The sequence below is a fragment of the Elephantulus edwardii genome, unplaced genomic scaffold (genome assembly GCF_000299155.1).
Source record: "Elephantulus edwardii isolate Elephantulus edwardi_28Jun2011 unplaced genomic scaffold, EleEdw1.0 scaffold00365, whole genome shotgun sequence".
In the NCBI taxonomy this organism is placed as follows: domain Eukaryota; kingdom Metazoa; phylum Chordata; class Mammalia; order Macroscelidea; family Macroscelididae; genus Elephantulus; species Elephantulus edwardii.
Window position 1 is genome coordinate 996,214 of NW_006400115.1, and position 18,187 is coordinate 1,014,400.

The following is an 18,187-nucleotide window of genomic DNA, read 5'->3' on the forward strand; positions in this document are numbered from 1 at the left end:
GGATTGATTCAGTGACTGGGGTAATCGGGATGGGTGTGTCAGAGGCACAGGATAGGGCAGGGTTTAGGGCTGTTGTACATAGGGGTCGCTATGAGTCGCAAATGACTCGACGACACATAACAAAAACAATACTGGTTAAGACAGCATGGTACTGGTACAATGACAGACACATAGATCAGTGAAATAGAATTGAGAACCAGGAAATCAGCCCATCTACCTATGGTCAACTCATTTTTGACAAGGAGATGAAATCACTTGAGTGGGGAAATGACAGCCTTTTTAACAAATGGTGTTGGCAAAATTGGAAAACTATCTGCAAAATATTCAATCAAGATCCATACTTAACTCCATACACAAAAATCCATACACTCTAGGTGGATCATGGACCTAGGACTAAAATCAAGGACTATAAACTTCATTAAAGTAAAGCTTGGAAGAACTGTAGAAGTCCTAATCCACAACCTAAGCAGTCTTCCAAGTATCCTGAAAAATCTAAAAGCAGGAGAAAATAAAATAGATGAATGGGACCTTCTAAGAATCAAATCCCTATGCACATCCAAAAACTTCTCCAACAGGGTAAAAAGGGAAGCCACAGACTGGGAAAACGTGTTTGGAAATAACATGTCAGATAAGGGACTTATATCTCGAATTTATAAGATACTTGAGTACCACAACAAGATAAAGGCAAACAATCCAACTGAAAAATAGGCAAAGGATATGAACAGACACTTCATCAAAGACATTCAGATGGCCAACAAGCACATGACGAAATGTTCAAAATCCCTAGCTCTAAGAGAGATGCAAATCAAAACGACTATGAGATATCATCTCACCCCAGTAAGAATAGCAAAATAAAACAGAGCAGCAAGCTATAAATGCTGGCGAGGTTGTGGAGAAACTGGAACCCTTATTCACTGTTGGTGGAAGTGCAAAATGGTCCAACCACTGTTGAAGGCAGTGTGACACTTTCTCAAAAGTTTGCAAATAGAGATGCCACCTGACCCAGCAGTTCCACTACTGGGAAAATACCCCAAAGAGACCATAAATGCCACCCAAGCATATATATGCACACCCATGTTAATCGCGTCATTGTTCACAATAGCAAGGAGTTGGAAACAGCCTAAGCGCCCATCAACAAACGAATGGAAAGCGAAGCTGTGGTATATTCTCACAATGGAATACTATGCTGCGTTGAAAAACAAGGAACTCATACAATATTATTCAAAACGGGTGGCCCTGGAGGACATTATGCTGAACGAAATATCTGAGTCACAAAGGGACAAACATTGCATCATGCTACTGTTGTAAAACATGACTCACATCAGGGTTGGGGGGAGACTGAGAAAGATGGAACAAATAATGTATATTGATTTGAAACAGATGAGGGAGAAAACTGTTTCCAAGGGATATGTGATTAAGTATTATTGTCATGACGAGTCCAGAACGAAGGCTGCATAGTGCAGTGGACCTGGGGGGACGGATTGTAAAACAATGAAAGAATTTTTCTTTTCCTTTTCAAAGAGAAGTGTGTACTGGGGGGGAGGGGTGAGCAGGGAGAAAGGTGCAACAATGAATGAATGGAAACCCAAAGTCCCTGTAATTTTTCCTTAAAATTAATTTTAAAAAGGCTCCCTTCTAGCTTAAATTACTCAATATGCTGGATGAAAAAAAATGTGGTGTCAAGATCAAAGGAAGTCTCATCAATAATCTGCATTATGCAGATGACACAAACTTACTTGTTGAAAAGGAGAAGGATTTGAGATCCTTGTTGCAGAAGATAAAAGAATACAACCTTCAGTATGGACTGTGTCTCAGTATCAAGAGAACAAAAATTCTTAGCAGTGGACTAATAAATGACTTTATGAAAGATGAAGAAAATGTTGAAGTTGTCAACAATTTCTTCTTGCTTAAATTCATAATTAACACCTTTGGTATTACCAGTCAGAAAATCAGGAGATGTTTTGCAGTGGGAAAGCCTGCGGTTAGGGACTTCTTCAAATTATTGAGGAGCAATGATACTAGTTTGAGGACTAAGGAGCATCAGATTCAGGCCATGATCTTTCTGATCACCTGCTTTGCATCAGAGAGTTGGACAATGAATATGGATGACAGAAGAAGAATTGATGATATTCAAAGTACTGAATATCCCAAGGACTTGTGAAAAGAACAAATTTGCCTTAGAGAAAGTGCAGCCAGTGTGCCCATTGGAAGTAAAGATTTTGAAACTTCATCTTACATACTTTGGTCATATTGCTAGGAAAAGCTATTCCTTGGAGAGGGACTTTGGTCATGTTGCTAGAAGAAGCTATTCCATGGAGAGGGACATCGTGCTTGGAAAGGTCGAGGGTCAGTGAAAAAGAGGAAGATTGTCACCCCTGGGCCAATTGGTAGCATCATGATGGATGGTGAAGAGATTGAGATTGTACACAGCTTTAGTTTGCGTGGCTCTGCAATCAATACTCTTGGCACCAGCAGCCAGGAAATAAAAAGACATGTTGTGATGGGAAAGTCTGTGGTTAGAGACCTCTCTAAAGTACTGAAGAGCAACAATGTCAGTCTAGAGACTAAGGTGTGCCTGATACAGGCCTTGGTCTTTGCAATCATTTTTTATGTGTCAGAGAGCTGGACAATGACTAAGGATGATAGAAGGAGAATTGATACCTTTGAGTTGTGATGTTGGAGAAGAGTGTTGAATATACCATGGACTGCTAAGCGAACAAACAGGTTTGTCCTGGAGAGGGTGAAGCCAGGCTGCTCCTTGGAGGAAAGGATTCTGAAGCGTCATCTGACATACTTTGGACACGCTGCAAGGAGTGACCAGTCCTTGGAGAGGGACGTCATGCTTGGGAAGGTGGAAGGACAGTGCACGAGAGGAAGACCCTCAATGAGATAGATTGATTCAATGACTGGGGTAATGGGGGTAAGTGTGACAGAGATTTTCACAGGACAGAACAGGGTTTAGGGCTGTTGTACATAGGGTTGCTACAAGTTGCAGGTGACTTGAGGGCACATAACAACAACAACAACAACAACAACAACTGTATTTCTTTGTTCACACAACAGCATTTCATTCTAGGTACAGGTTTTACATGAACACGATTAAGTGCTCTGGGATTCTCATTATTCTCAATGCTAGACATAACTTGTTATGATTCACACAAATGGCATTGCAGAGTCAAGAAAACATAGACTTTCTTCTGGTATTCTTTACTTTCACCTAGGATCCATCTGACATCAGCATAACTACCCTTGTACCATACTCTCTTCTAAATCCTGCTTGAACTTCAGGTAGTTCCCTGTCTATGCCATTTTTTACATTATCTATAGAAGTATTTTGCTTGCATGTGATATTACTGATATTGTTCAACAGTTTTCACATTCTATTGGTTCACTTTTCTTAGGAATGGGGACAAGTATGGTTCTTTTCCAGTCAGCTGTCCTCCAAATTTCCTGACACAAACTGGTCAGCACATCTGGAGCTGCATCTGTTAATTGAAACAGATTTCTTGCCATTTTATTCTCTAATTCCAGCTCTTTACACATTCCATTATAATATTTTGTTTTCTCTTATCAAGCTGCCCTTTGAAATAATCTGTTTAGCTCTTTTACTTTGCATGTTTTCCCTTTGTTTTGGCTTCTAAATGCTCTAGTGCAATTTTTAGAGCTGCTTCTGACATCCATTTATGTATTGTCTTCCTGTCTGTTTTTGTAATGACCCTCTTTATGGATATCCTTGATATCATCATAGAACTCATCCAGTCTTTCATCACTGGTGTCCAGTGCTTCAAACTTAATGTTAAAATGATTTTCAAATTCATATGGAGTAGATTCAAGATCATATTTTGGTTCTTGTGGACATATTTTTATTTTCTTTGGCCTCAGTTTGAACTTTCACATGAGTTTGCTCCACATTCCATTCCTGGCCTCGTTTTGAGTGCTGATTTTGAGTTTCTCCAAATATTATTTCCATAAATGTAGTCAATCTAATTTCTATGCAGTCCATTAGATGAGATCCTTGTGTAAATTTGCCATTTCTGTCTATTAAAAATATAATTTTCAATGAATGTATCATTCACAATGCTAAATTTTATCATTCCATTTCTAGCCATATTTCTATCATTAAGCCCATATTTTCAAACTACTATTCTTTCTTCAAACTTCCAGGAATTGATGGACTGCCAATTGTCATATTTCAACAAATAGATGCTGACCTAGATGTGCTCACCAGGTTGTGCCAAGAAATCTGGAGGACAACTACATGGCCAACTTACTGGAAAAGATTCATATTTATTCCCATTTCAAGAAAAGGAAACCGGACAGAGAGTGCAAAGTATTGAACAATATCACTGACACCACACACAAGCAAAATCATGCTGACATAATCATGCCAAGTAATGTCTGACAGCAAACTACCAGAACTAAAATCTGGATTTAGAAGGTGTTATCACCCATGATATTATCACCATGTCATGGATGGATCGTGGCAGAAAGCAAAGAGTACCAGAGGAATGTCTATCTTTGTTTCATTGACTATGCAAAGGCTTTTGACAGTGGATCACAACAAATTGTGGCTAACCTTGAGGAGAATGGGAATTTCAGATTGTGCATATGTGAAACAGTCTTCAGAACAGAGCAAGGAAACACTGTGTGACACAAAATCAGGAAAGGAGTGCATCAGGGATGTGACCTGTCTCCATCTTTTTTCAGTCTATATGCAGAAGATATCATTCTGAACCTGGACTTTATGAAGAGAAGTGTGGCATCAGTATTGGAGGAAGACTTACCAACAACCTATGTTACACAGATGACACAACCTTGTTTGCTGAAAGTGAGGAAAATCTGAAGTGCTTGCTGCAGAAAGTCAAAGACTGTAGTCTTCAATATGGATTGAAGTTCAACATCAAGAAAACAAAATTTCTCATCACTGGACAAGTTCGTAGCACCATGATAGATGGAGAAGAAATTGAGATTGTTAATACTTGCAGCTTGCTTGGCTCCACAGTCAACACTCTTGGCATCAGCAATCAGGAAATCCAAAGCTGAATTGCATTGGGAAAATATGCTCTCAGGGACATCTCCAGATGTCAATGTCTTCAAGTTGGGGTTCTGGAGAAGAGTCTTGAACATACTATGGACTGCCAAGAAAACAAATAGGTCTGTCTTGAACAGAGTGAAACCAAGTTTCCCTTTGGAGCTAGAATTTTGAAGCTCTATCTCACATAATTTGGGGATGTGGCCAGGAGGAACCAGTCCTTGGAGAAGCACATTATTCTTGGAAGGGTGGAGGGACAGCACAGGAAAGGAAGACCCTGGATAAGATGAATTGACACAGTAACTGGGACAATGGGGAGAGGTGTGTCAGAATCAGTGAGACTGGCTTAGGACAGGGCAGGCTTTAAAGTTGCTGTACATAGGATCACCATGAGTTGGAAGTGGCTTGATGGCCCATAAGAACAAGAACAACAACATTCCTTCTTCTTCACATTTTCCAATTTTTGCTTTGCAGTCATCAATTATTATTAATGCATCTTTACTGCATGGTTGGTCAATTTCAGACTTCAAGATTTAGTAAAAATTTTAAAATTTCCCCTCTTTTACTCTAGATAGAGGAAAATATATTTGAGTAATAATCATATTAACAGGTAATCTTTTTATGTGTATATTTATTGTGGTATCACTCACATTTTACTTCAGGGTAGACCTTGACATTGACTTCTTGACTATGAATGCAAAACAATTTTTTTTATGTTTTTCTTTCCTAGAATAGTATACAATATGATTATTTGATTCAGAGTGGCCAAAACTAGTCCATCTCATCTCAATAATACCTAATATGTTGTTGTTAATGTGTTCTATTTCATAACTTCTAGTTTTTAACATTCAAGCTACTTACATTTCCTGTTCTAATTATTAAGGGATGGTCACATTATTTTTCCTCATTTCTACTGACTTCCAATCTGGGCTCTACCACTACTACTATAAACAGCCACTTTCTTCTACTGTTCATAGGGTTTATTCGAAGTGTAGGTTGTTTTTATATAATTAGAAGTCAGGTGTGGGCTTTTTGACCTTTTTATATAATTAACAATCAAATGTTTAATACTTCGTTCAGTCTAGCCTGAGACACTCTTGTTTTAAGCAGTTGATTCTAGAAAGTAGGTCATTTTTATTTAATTAACAATCAGGTGTGGGCTGTTTGTTCTTTTTTATTTTATAATAGTTGTATTAGAAGTCTTCTTGTTTAAGCCAGTGAGCAAATCTTTGTGATTAAAAGTTTTTGGGCCTTGCCTGAGTGCTTTTTGTTTCACACAATTGGAATCTGGAAAGTTAGTAATTTTTATTTAATTAACATTCAAATATGGGCTGTTTAGTCTTTTTTAAAGTTAATTATAAACAGTTGTGGTCTGAGATTCTCTTGTTTAAACCAGTTAGGGCTTGGTGAACAGATCTTTGTGGTTAAAAGTTGTTTGGGGCCTGCCTGAGAGCCTCTTGTTTGAAGCAGTTGGAATCTGGAAGGTGGATTGTTTTTTTCTAATTAACAGTCAAGCATGGACAGTTAGTTTATAAAACTATAAATCATTTGTAGGAATTATTTTTGAAAACCAATTATGACCGAATGGGTGGGCATTTGTGCTTAAAAGTTGGTTTGATCCTGCCTGAGAGCCTCTAGTTTGAAGTAGTTTGCTTCTGGAAGGTAAGTAATTTTTATTTAATTAACTGTCAGGAGTGGGCTGTTTGCGCTTTTTTATTTAATTAGAAATCATTGTGGGCTAGAAATCTCTTGTTTAAACCTATTAAGACCGGGTGGGTGTTCCTTTGTGATTAAAGTTTTTTTTGAGGCCTGTCTGAGAGCCTCTTGTTAGAAGCTTTTGGATTCTGGAAGGTAGGCAATTTTTATTTCATTCAAAGGCATTTGACTTTGTGGATCATAACAAACTGTGGCTGACTCTGAGAAGAATGGGAATCCCAGAACATTTAATCGTGCTAATGCGAAACCTATACTTGAACCAAGAGGCAGTCATCAGAACAGAGCAGGGCAACACTGCATGGGTCAAAATTGGGAAGGGTGTACGCCAGGGATGTGTCCCTATCTCCATACCTTTTCAACCTGTATGCAGAGCAGATTATCCGGGAGGCTGGGCTCTGTGAGGAGAAGTGTGGCATCAGGATTGGTGGAAGATCTATTAACAATCTGCCTTATGCAGATGACACAACCCTGCTTGCTGAAACTGAGGATCACCTCATGCACTTACTGAAGAGGGTCAAGGAATGCAGCCTTCAGTATGGACTGAGGCTCAATGTCAAGAAGACAAAGATTCTCACCACTGGACCAATCGGTAGCATCAGGATAGATGGCGAAGAGATTGAGATTTTTCACAGCTTCAGTTTGTTTGGCTCCATGGTCAACACTCTTGGCACCAGAAGCCAGGGAATAAAAAAAAAGTATTGCAATGGGAAAGTCTGCTGTTAGGGACCTCTCTAAAGTACTCATGAGCAACGGTGTCTCTCTGGAGACTAAGGTCCGCCTGATACAGGCCATGGTTTTTGCAATCACTTGTTAGGCATCAGAGAGTTGGACAATGACTAGGGAGGATAGAAGAATTGACGCCTTTGAGCTGTGGTGCTGGAGAAGAGTATTGAATGTACCATGGACTGCCAAGAAAACAAACAGATTCATCCTAGAGAGGGTTAAACCAGGCTACTCCTTGGAGGCAAGGATTATGGGGCTTCGTCCGACATACTTTGGACATGTTGTAAGGAGAGACAGGTCCTTGGAGAGGGACATCATGCTTGGTAGGGTGGAGGGACAGCGCAGGAGGGGAAGACCCTCTATGAGGTGGATTGATTCAGTGACTGAGGTAATCGTGATGGGTGTGTCAGAGGCAATGTGATTGGCACAGGATAGAGCAGGGTTTAGGGCTATTGTACATAGATAGGGTCGCTCTGAGTCGCAAACGACTTGACTGCACATAGCAACAACAACAACAGTAAGGTGTGAGCTGTTTTGTCTTATTTATTTAATTGACAATCAGTTGTACACTGCACGTCTCTTGTTTAAATTAATTAGGAGGCAGTGCACAGACGTTTGTGATTAAAAGTTGGTTTTCAAAGAGATAGAAAAGGCAATTGGCAAGTTTATTTGGAGCAGAAAGAGACTTTGAATAAGGATAGCACTTCTGAAAAACAAGACTGAGGTGGGACACAAAGCACTCTCTGATCTCAAAGCCTATTACATAGCTGTAATAATCAAAACAGCATAGTACTAGAACAATGACAGAGAGTTAGACCAATGGGAAGAATCAAGAACCCTGAAATTAACCCATCTGTCTATGGTCAACTCCTATTCAACAAGAAAATAACATTGATTAAATGGGCAAATTACAACATCTTCAACAAATGGTGCTGGAAAAAATGGACTACTACCTGCAGAAAGCTAAAGCTGGATATATACCTCTCACTATACTAAAAAAATTTTTTAAAAAAAATCAATCAACTAAAGGTCAATGTGAGACCTAGGTGTAGAGCCCCAAACCATAAAGATCATAAGAAACTAAGTAAGACCAAGCTTAAAAGGTATAAAAACGCTGACAAATACAACCAGAAATACACAACCAGGGGAGGATGAAATTAGTGAATTGTACCTTCTAAATATTAAATCCCTGTGCTCATAAAAATTTTATAAAACAATGCATGAGAATGATTGTATGAAACACAATGTGAATGAAAAATAGTATGAAACACAATGTATAGAAACTTTGTAAGTTAAAAAATTATGTAAAAAAATAGAACCATTGGAAAAAATAACAACATCATCATCATCAACAACAACAACAACAATAAAACCCAACACACAAAGTCCACCTTTCCCCAACAGGGTGAAAAGAAAACCTATTGACTGGGGAAACATTTGGCAATACCATTTCAGACAAGGGTCTCATAACAAAGGTTTATAGAATATTACTGGTCCTCCACAAGAAAAAGACTGATGACCCACTTACAAAATGGGCAAAAGACATAGATCTTTCACAAAGGAAGACACTCAAATGGTCAAAAAACATGTAGAAATGCTCAAAATCAATGGCAATAAGAGAGATGCATAATGGGGTACCATCTCACCCCTGTAGCTGTGGCTAAGTTTAAGAGGACAGCAACAAATAAATGTTGGAGAGGATACAGAGAGATAGGAATTCTCATATGCTGTTGATAGGATTGTAAAATGGTACAACTACTCTGGTAGGCAGTTTGGCATTTTCTCAAAAAATGGAACACAGAAATTCCATAGGACCCAGCTATTCAACTGTTTGGAATATACTCTGAGAAAATTAGAACTGAAACACAAGTGGAGGTTTATACATCAATTTTCATCACAAGAACATGGAAACAGCCAAGATGTCTAAGAACAATCTAAAGGATTGAAAAATTGTGGTACATTCACATGATTGACTACTGTGCAGCACACAGGAGAAATTATTTAGAAAATTTCTTCATAACTTGGCAAGGACTGGAGAGCATTGTGCTGCATGAACTAACTCAGACCCCAAAAGACAATTACTATGTAAGACCATTATTGTAGAAATAGAAAGATAACTACTAAAACTTGTAAGAGGATCCAAGGGATGGAGGGTAGGAGCAGAGGGATGAGGATGGGCAGGGGGAACATCATAGGATCATTCAATTTGATGGGTGGAGGGAGGGGTGGGTAGAGAATATAGGAAATCTCCAGAGGGGATATGGAAAGACAGGGCAATGATGGGCATATTTTAATGTTGATTTTTTTATAAAACATAATGAATGGGAATTATTGCATGAAATGCAATGTAAGGAACATAATGTGTGAAACACAATGTGAATGAAGGATAGTGTGAAAATTAATGTTTGTAAGCAAACAAATACAAAATAAAAAGATTTTTTTTTATTTTAAAGAAAATTTTTTTTATGCCTGTCTGAGTGCCTCTTGTTTGAAGCAACTGGATTCTGGAAGATAGACCATTTTTACTTAATTAACAGTCAGGTTTGGTCTGTTTGGTCTTTTTTATTTACTTAACAATCATTTGTGTCCTGGAAGTTTCTTGTTTGAACCAATTAGGATCTGATGGGCAGACCTTTGTCGTTAAAAGTTGGTTGAGGCCTGACTGAGAGCCTCTTGTTTAAAGCAATTGGATTCTAGAAGGTAGATCAATTTTATTTAACTAACCATCAGGTGTGGGCAGTTTGGAAAATTTTCAATTTATGTTGTTGTTGTGTTGATTGCCTTCGAGTCAAGCATGACTCATAGCAACCCTATGAACAAAAGGTCTGAAGCCCCTGTACAACTATTGACATTTATCAAAGTTCATAGAGTTTCTGGAGGCAAGTTGTTTAGGAAGTGGATGCCACTCCTGCTTCCCAGCCTGTCATAGAATGTTATTGGTTGAGTCACCTGTAGTGACCCTATGTACAGCACCTCTTAACCCTTCCCTGTCCTGATCCAGTGTCACTAATTTTGACACACCAACTCCCATCGCCCCAGCTCTCATTCAGGGTCTTCCTCTCCTGCGGTGTCCGTCCACCCTTCCAGGCATGATGTCCTTCTCAAAGGACTGATCTCTCTTGGCCACATGCCCAAAGTAAGTGAGGTGGAGCTTTAAAATCCTAGCCTCCAAGGAGAGACTTGGTTTCACCCTCTCCAAGACGGATCTATTTGTTTTGTTGGCAGTCCATTGTATGTTCAAGACTCTACTCCAGCACCACAACTTGAAGGCATTGATTCTTCTTCTGTCATCCAAAAGAAAATAAAAGGAGAACATTTACAGTTTTTAATTTGTATGAAAATATTTTGGTTTTGTATTTGATTATTTGAGGAAGGCAATGGCGACTAAAGAGGAAATTCATGCTACTCTGAGGGAATTTGAAAAGAAAAAAAGGAGCCCCAGGAATTGATGGAATATCAACCAACATATTTCACACAACAGATGCTGCCCTGGATGTGCTCACCAGGCTGTGCCAAGTAATCTGGAGGACAGATCTGGAGGACCTGGCCAACTGACTGGAAGAGATCCATATTTATTCCCATTTCAGAGAAAGGTGATCCAACTGAGTATGGCAATTATCGAACAATATCACTAACATCACATGCAAGCAGAATCTTACTGGAGATTATCCAAAAGTGACTTGACAGAGAGCTATCATGAAATATAAGCTGGGTTTAGAAGAGGCCAAGGCACTGCGGATATCATAGTTAATATCCCTCTTTATTGCCAAGCAATATGGCCCAAGTTTGTTGATATGGTTTTTTTTTTAGTTTTTTTTTTTAAATCTTGTACAATTTCAAGAGGTCTGGTGTTATATCTCTGGTAATAAGGAAGCACTAATGATCTACTTTGGATATAACTTGTTTTTCTCTTCGGGTTCTTCTGGAATTATCTATCAATCACTTCTGATTTACTTTCTGTCGCTATATAGTTCATTTTCATTAATTTTTTACTCTATGAGGGTCACTCTTCAATGTGTGTTTCACATACTTTACTGAGGACAATGTAGGAGAGTATTGTATCCTAAGGAATAACCTTATTTACATAAAGTGAAGAATACTTGAAAAAATGTCAAAGACTAGTCTCCATACAGTATGGCATACACTTGAACATAAAGAAAATGAACATTTTCCCACTGGATCACTAAACAACATCATGATAGATGGGAAAAAAGATTGAAATTGTTGTTTCCTTTTACTTGGGTCGACAATCAACACTCATTGAAGCAACAGTCAAGAAATCAAAAGATGTATTGCCCTGGGCAACCTCTTTAAAATGTTACAGAGCAAGGATGTAAGTGTAATGATTAAGTAGAGCCTGATAAAAGCTATGATATTTTTCAAATAAATGTGAAAATTGGATAATGAGTAAAGAATACCTAAAATTAAAAAAAATCAGATGAATCTTGCCTGAGAGGAGAGAATTGTAGAAGAATGTCTAACTGTGCTTCATTGACTATGCAAAGGCTTTTGGCTGTGTGTACCACAACAGATTGTGGCTAACATTGAGAAGAAGGGGAATTTCAGAATACCTGATCATACTAATATGCATAACATATACTTGGACCAGGAAGCAGTTATCTGAATAGAACAAGGAAACACTGCATGGTTCTAAATCAGAATAAGACTACACCAGGAAATATCTGTCTTCGTACAGAGCATAAGATTGCTATGAATCAGCAATTCGACAATACATAACAACAACTGGTGGCCTATAGTTAAGAGACATAGTTCAAATCTACCAGCTGCTTTGTGGAAGAAAGATGGATTGCTTCCTTCCATAGTGATTTTACAGCCTCTGAAAACTCATTGGAGAGTCAGCTATGAGTCCGTTTTGACTCAAAGTCACATAACAACAATAACAAAAACAACATGATTATCTGAATTGTGTAATTTGATTGCTTTAACAAGGAAATATTTTCATTTAGTTTTTAATTGTCTACTAGTTTATTTACAAAATCAGAATACATTGTTTTTAAGAACAAATTCTTTCAATTTTCCTCACCCTGCCCCATCAAATTTTTGCACTAAGGTATTTCTTTACTAAGCTTAGCTTTGAAAAACAAAATTCTATATCATCATTCCAGATTCTCATAAATAATGGACCAAAGGTCACAAAACATCTCAAACCTGCATTTTAGCGACTTGAGTTAAGTTAATGGCTATCACTTTCCCCCTAACATTATTGCATGTTTCATGTCATAGTTTGACAATGCATTCATGAAACAATCTGCAGACAAGTACTGTTTTAACAAACAAAGAACACGTAGAGTAAGTAGACACTGGCTGTCCTCAATGGTTTATTAGTGACAAACTTTACAAACACTATGTTCTTGGTGGAGCCGCAGGGTGTTGCATCTTCTCTAGGCAGCAAAGCGCAAACCACTAAAGGTGTGATGGAACTTACCGCCCTTCCAGAGGCCGTGGCTCTTGCATCAGTGGATGTCAGCCCTTGCATCTCCAGTGTGTGGATAGGTTTTGTGATTCACTGGGTGTCGGAGTTTCTTCTGATTACTTTATGGAACCGATCACTGAGGATAATGTAAAAAAAAAACCAAAACAGTATAAAATAAACATTTTATTAAAAATGTTATATGCGGAATATTCACCTACCCAGTAATAATTCAAGACCCTCAGGGCCCCGCAGTGGTGGCCAGCTCAACTGAAGGCTTTGTGCAAATTTCAGCTGGTTAACACCATGTTGGACAGGCTTGCCACAGGTTGCTCCCTTATGGACAGAGTGTTTGCGGACACCCTGGAGAATTAGAATCCTGTAAATGACATAGCCTTGCTTGGCCTTGTAGTCCAGCCTGCACACCTTGTCAGACTGCGTGGGCACAAAGTCTGGTGCAGCACTGAGAGCTGGTGGTACTGCCAGCAGCACACCAGCAGGAGAAAACTTCTGCCACAGATCCTGGATGTACTTAGAGGTGCCCATCTTAGCTTACCCTGATGGCTGAGTAAGGTCATCACTTTTTTAGTGAAAAACTCATACTCATGGTCCCTATCCATGATTTTAGTTACTTCTGAGACTAGTTAGGAAATGTAACCTATGTGAGTCTCTTAGAAATGCTTTATTTCACCTCCCCCAGCACCCCCCCCCGCACCCACCCCGGTTTTCTGAGTGTCTTGATTTCAAACTTCAGAAGCAAATGGAAGATATTAATAATAATTTATCTGAAAAGTATTTGTGTGGAAAGGAATATTATTTGCAAGTATTCAGGAGGACTAACCTTAGCAAAAAAACAATTCTGTTTTGTAAAATTAATCACCATTGGACTATGGTCCCCGCCAGATCTTTCCCATTTCCTTTACCTTTATAAAACATAATTCATGGGAATGATTTTATGAAACACAGTAAAGCATAACATGAGACACAATGTATATCAACTTTGAAACAATTCTGAAGCAGGTTTTGAAAACGTCAAAATTTCTGATAGACTTCTCTAACCAAAAATTTCCTTGAGTGAATGAATACACAGCCCAAGGAATGTCTGCAGCATGCAGAATAACCATGATATTTAACAAGATTCTATTTGTCAGCAGAGTGGATATACTTATACTTGAAGGACTATGGCAAATCTCTTAGAAAGCAAACAGAAATCACCGCTTTGGCAACAAGTTTTGTTTGGAGAAAAATCAGTCTCTCTTGAAATACTTAATATGATGATTCGTTTCAGGGAAGTTCTGTTTTGTCTGTGAGTATTTAGAACAATCATTTAAATGTCTTTTTCAAGCATTCCTAACAACAGTAACGATGAATCAAGAAAATCAGAAGTTAATTCTGTAAGTTTGTCTTTAGTTGCCTAACAGAATAATTGTTGGTCAAATACTAACTTTTCCAAACAAATCCATGCTAAAGAAAAGGTGAAAATTGGCATCATGCCATGACATTCTGATAGCTTCTATAACAGTTCTTCTCAGTTAAGAATGATCATTTGAATATCCTCTTCCATCCATAGAATTTCTGATTCTGGGGTCTTGTTTCTAGAACTAGCTTCTTCTTCTTCTTCTCTTAAAATTTAATAATGTTGTTTTATAATTTTCAGAGACCAAAGTCCTGTAAATATTCAGAAATAATAGTTTTTCTTCATCAAGTTTTCACTCAGTTTACTGATATAAAATATTATTGGGTTTTTTCCAACTTATATACTGAGTCATTGTATCGAAAGGAATTGGCAGATACAGAAGAATTTGATGAAATAAAATTTGAGCAAGAGCCTATGGTGATGAAGGAAGAAGTTCAAGCTGTTTTGAAGGAAATAGCAAAAAATAAGGCCCCCGGAATAGACGGTATACCAATTGTCATATTTCAGCTAACAGATGCTGTCCCGGATGTGCTCACAAAGTTGTGCCAAGAAATCTGGAGAACAACCACTTGGCCAACTGACTGGAAGAGATCTATATTTGTTCCTATCCCAAAGGAGGGTGACCCAGCTGAGTGTGGAAACTACAGAACATTATCATTGATTTCACATGCAGGCAAGATTCTACTGAAGATTATCCAAAAACGACTGGAACAGTACATCAACAGAAAACTGCCAGAAGTCCAGGCTGAGTTTAGAAGGGGTCGTGGTACTAGGGATACTGTAGCTGATGTTAGACGGATCTTACCTGAAAGCAGAGAATACCAGAGGATTGTCTATCTGTGTTTCATTGATTATGCAAAGGCATTTGACTGTGTGGACCATAACAAACTGTGGCTGACTCTGAGAAGAATGGGAATCCCAGAACATTTAATCATGCTAATGCGAAACCTATACTTGGACCAAGAGGCAGTCATCAGAACAGAGCAGGGCAACACTGCACGGTTCAAAATTGGGAAGGGTGTACGCCAGGGATGTGTCCTATCTCCATACCTTTTCAACCTGTATGGAGAGCAGATTATCCGAGAGGCTGGGCTCTATAAGGAGAAGCGTGGCATTAGGATTGGTGGAAGATCTATCAACAATCTGCGTTATGCAGATGACACAACCCTGCTTGCCGAAGCTGAGGAGGACCTCATGCACTTACTGCAGAGGGTCAAGGACTGCAGTCTTCAGTATGGACTGAGGCTCAATGTCAAGAAGACAAAGATTCTCAACACTGGACCAATCGGTAGCATCAGGATGGATGGCGAAGAGATTGAGATTGTTCACAGCTTCAGTTTGCTCGGCTCCATGGTCAACACTCTTGGCACCAGCAGCCAACAAACAAAAAACGTATTGCGATGGGACAGTCTGCTGTTAGGGACCTCTCTAAAGTACTCATGAGCAACGGTGTCTCTCTGGAGACTAAGGCCATGGTCTTTGCAATCACTTGTTAGGCATCAGAGAGTTGGACAATGACTAGGGAGGACAGAAGGAGAATTGATGCCTTTGAGCTGTGGTGCTAGGGAAGAGTACTGAATGTTTCATGGACTGCCAAGAAAACAAACAGATTCATCCTAGAGAGGGCTAAACCAGGCTACTCTTTGGAGGCAAAGATTCTGGGGCTTCGTCTGACATACTTTGGACATGTTGTAAGGAGAGACAGGTCCTTGGAGAGGGGCATCATGCTTGGTAGGGTAGGGAGACAGCGCAGGAGGGGGAGACCCTCTATGAGGTGGATTGATTCAGTGACTGGGGTAATCGGGATGGGTGTGTCAGAGGCAATGCGATTGGCACAGGATAGAGCAGGGTTTAGGGCTTTTGTACATAGGGTCCCTATGAGTCGCAAATGACTCGACGGCACATAACAACAACAACAATGTTATTATTTTAATCACAGAGTTGAATACACAACAGAACAATTATTTTTATCAGCAGCTCCATAGACAGTTGTTGTTGTTAAGTAAGCTCTGACTGGAAATTTGCTGTCAGATAAAGAAAACATGCTGTTTTATGTTTGGTTTTTAGGAAAAGTAACTCTATCATTTCTACCTCCTTTTCATGGTGCCTGGAAATTTCTGAATAGAAACTTTTTTTATTCTGTTTTGCCTCTGATTCTTCCTCCTTGTTATTGTTGGATGTCATTTAGTCAACTATGCCATATAATGACTCTTTGAACAACATATATGAACTTTTTTTTATTGTGTGCCATCCTCATGTTCTCTAATATGCTTGATATATTCTCTAATTGTTATAGTCACTGTGTCAATCCATCTTCTTGAAGGTCTTCTCTTTCTATGACCAACCCTCCATCTTTCCCGGCAAGATGTCCATTTTCAAGAACTGACCCTTTCTGAGAGCATGCCTAAATTATGTAAAATGAACTTTCACCATCCTTGTCTTTAAGGAGCACCTTGGTTGCACTTCCTTCAAGACAGACTTAATTATTTTTTTGATAGTTCATTGGATATTCCGTGCTGTTTCTTAACATCACAACTCAAAGGCATGGGTTTTTCTTTATTCTTTGTCCAACTTTCAGATGCATAGGAAATAATGAAAAGAGCATGGTTTGGATAAGGCATACCTTAGTCTTTCAACTGACATCCTTGCTTTTTAGCACTTTGGAGAAGTCCTTGACAGTAAATTTTCCAGATGCAACATGTCTTTTGAATTCTATGATGATGAAGATGATGATGATGATGTGTACAGTCAAATCAGATCTGACTGGTACAGGAGGAGATTGTCCCTCCTTCTCCAGCAGAGCATCTGGTGGATTCAAACCACACTCCTCTGGGAATGCAATGCAGCTTCCTGCCACTAGGCTGGCCACCAGAGCTCCCTTGTCTTTTGACTTCTTGACTGCATGTTACCATGTCACTGCTGGTATTAATTGTGGATCCAAGTAAAATTAAATTCTTAATAACTTCAATCTTTTTACCATCTATCATGATGTTGCCTATTGGTCAGAGGTGAGAATTTTTTTGGGCTTTTTTTCTTTTTTTTTTTTAATGTAATCCATAGAAAGAGCAATTGTGTTTTATCTCATTCAGTAAGTGTTTCAAGTATTCTTCACTTTCTGCAAGCAAGGTTGTGTCATCTGTGTACTGCAAGTTGTTTGTGAACCTTCCTCCAATCCTGGTGCCACACTCTTCTTCCAGTAGTCCAATTTCTAGGATGATATGCTCAGTATACAGATTAAGTAGGTACAGAGAAAGGATACAACCCTGACACCTATCTTTCATGATTAATCCTTTCTTCTATTATGATCCCTTCTTATCTTCCCTCAGATTATTGTGGCTGAAGAGTAGTGAGACTGTAATTTTTTTAAAAGATTTTATTTTGAGTGTGTGAGCTCTGGTTTCCTCATTTATAAATTTAATATATGACATGATTGGTCTGCCTCATGAGATTTTTGAGGTTTAAATGAAAAATGTATATGTATGCACATCTTAGATTAAAATGGTGATTGTGATTATTATGATTTAAAGGCCTAAAGAGTTGTTCAGTATTTCTTTCCTAAGAAAATGTGAAATTCTGATTAAAAATTTTACAGAAAAAAAATCAGTACTTACTTGCTTATTTTTTTTACAGTAAAATACAAATACAAGATAGATGGAATTTCTGAAGACACTCTTAGCTGTTGAATAAATCATCTACACCAACTACTCATATGCAAGTTCAAGCTGAAGCTGAGGAAAATTAAACCGAATCCACAGGAGCCAAAATACGACTTTAAAGTCATCCCACCTGAATTTCAGAACCATCTCAGGAACAGGTTTGAGGCCTTGAACACTAATGAGCGAAGACCAGATGAGTTGTGGGAGGATGT

The 18,187-nt window shown here is 38.7% G+C and overlaps 1 protein-coding gene and 1 pseudogene across 1 annotated transcript in view; one reads left to right on the forward strand and one right to left on the reverse strand.

Annotated features, from left to right (window-relative positions):
* The window catches only part of EFHC2 (EF-hand domain (C-terminal) containing 2), a 386,962-nt gene that overhangs the window by 123,417 nt on the left and 245,358 nt on the right, over positions 1-18,187 (forward strand). The gene's annotated exons all lie outside the window — the stretch shown is intronic.
* LOC102865265 lies at positions 12,814-13,448 on the reverse strand (annotated as a pseudogene).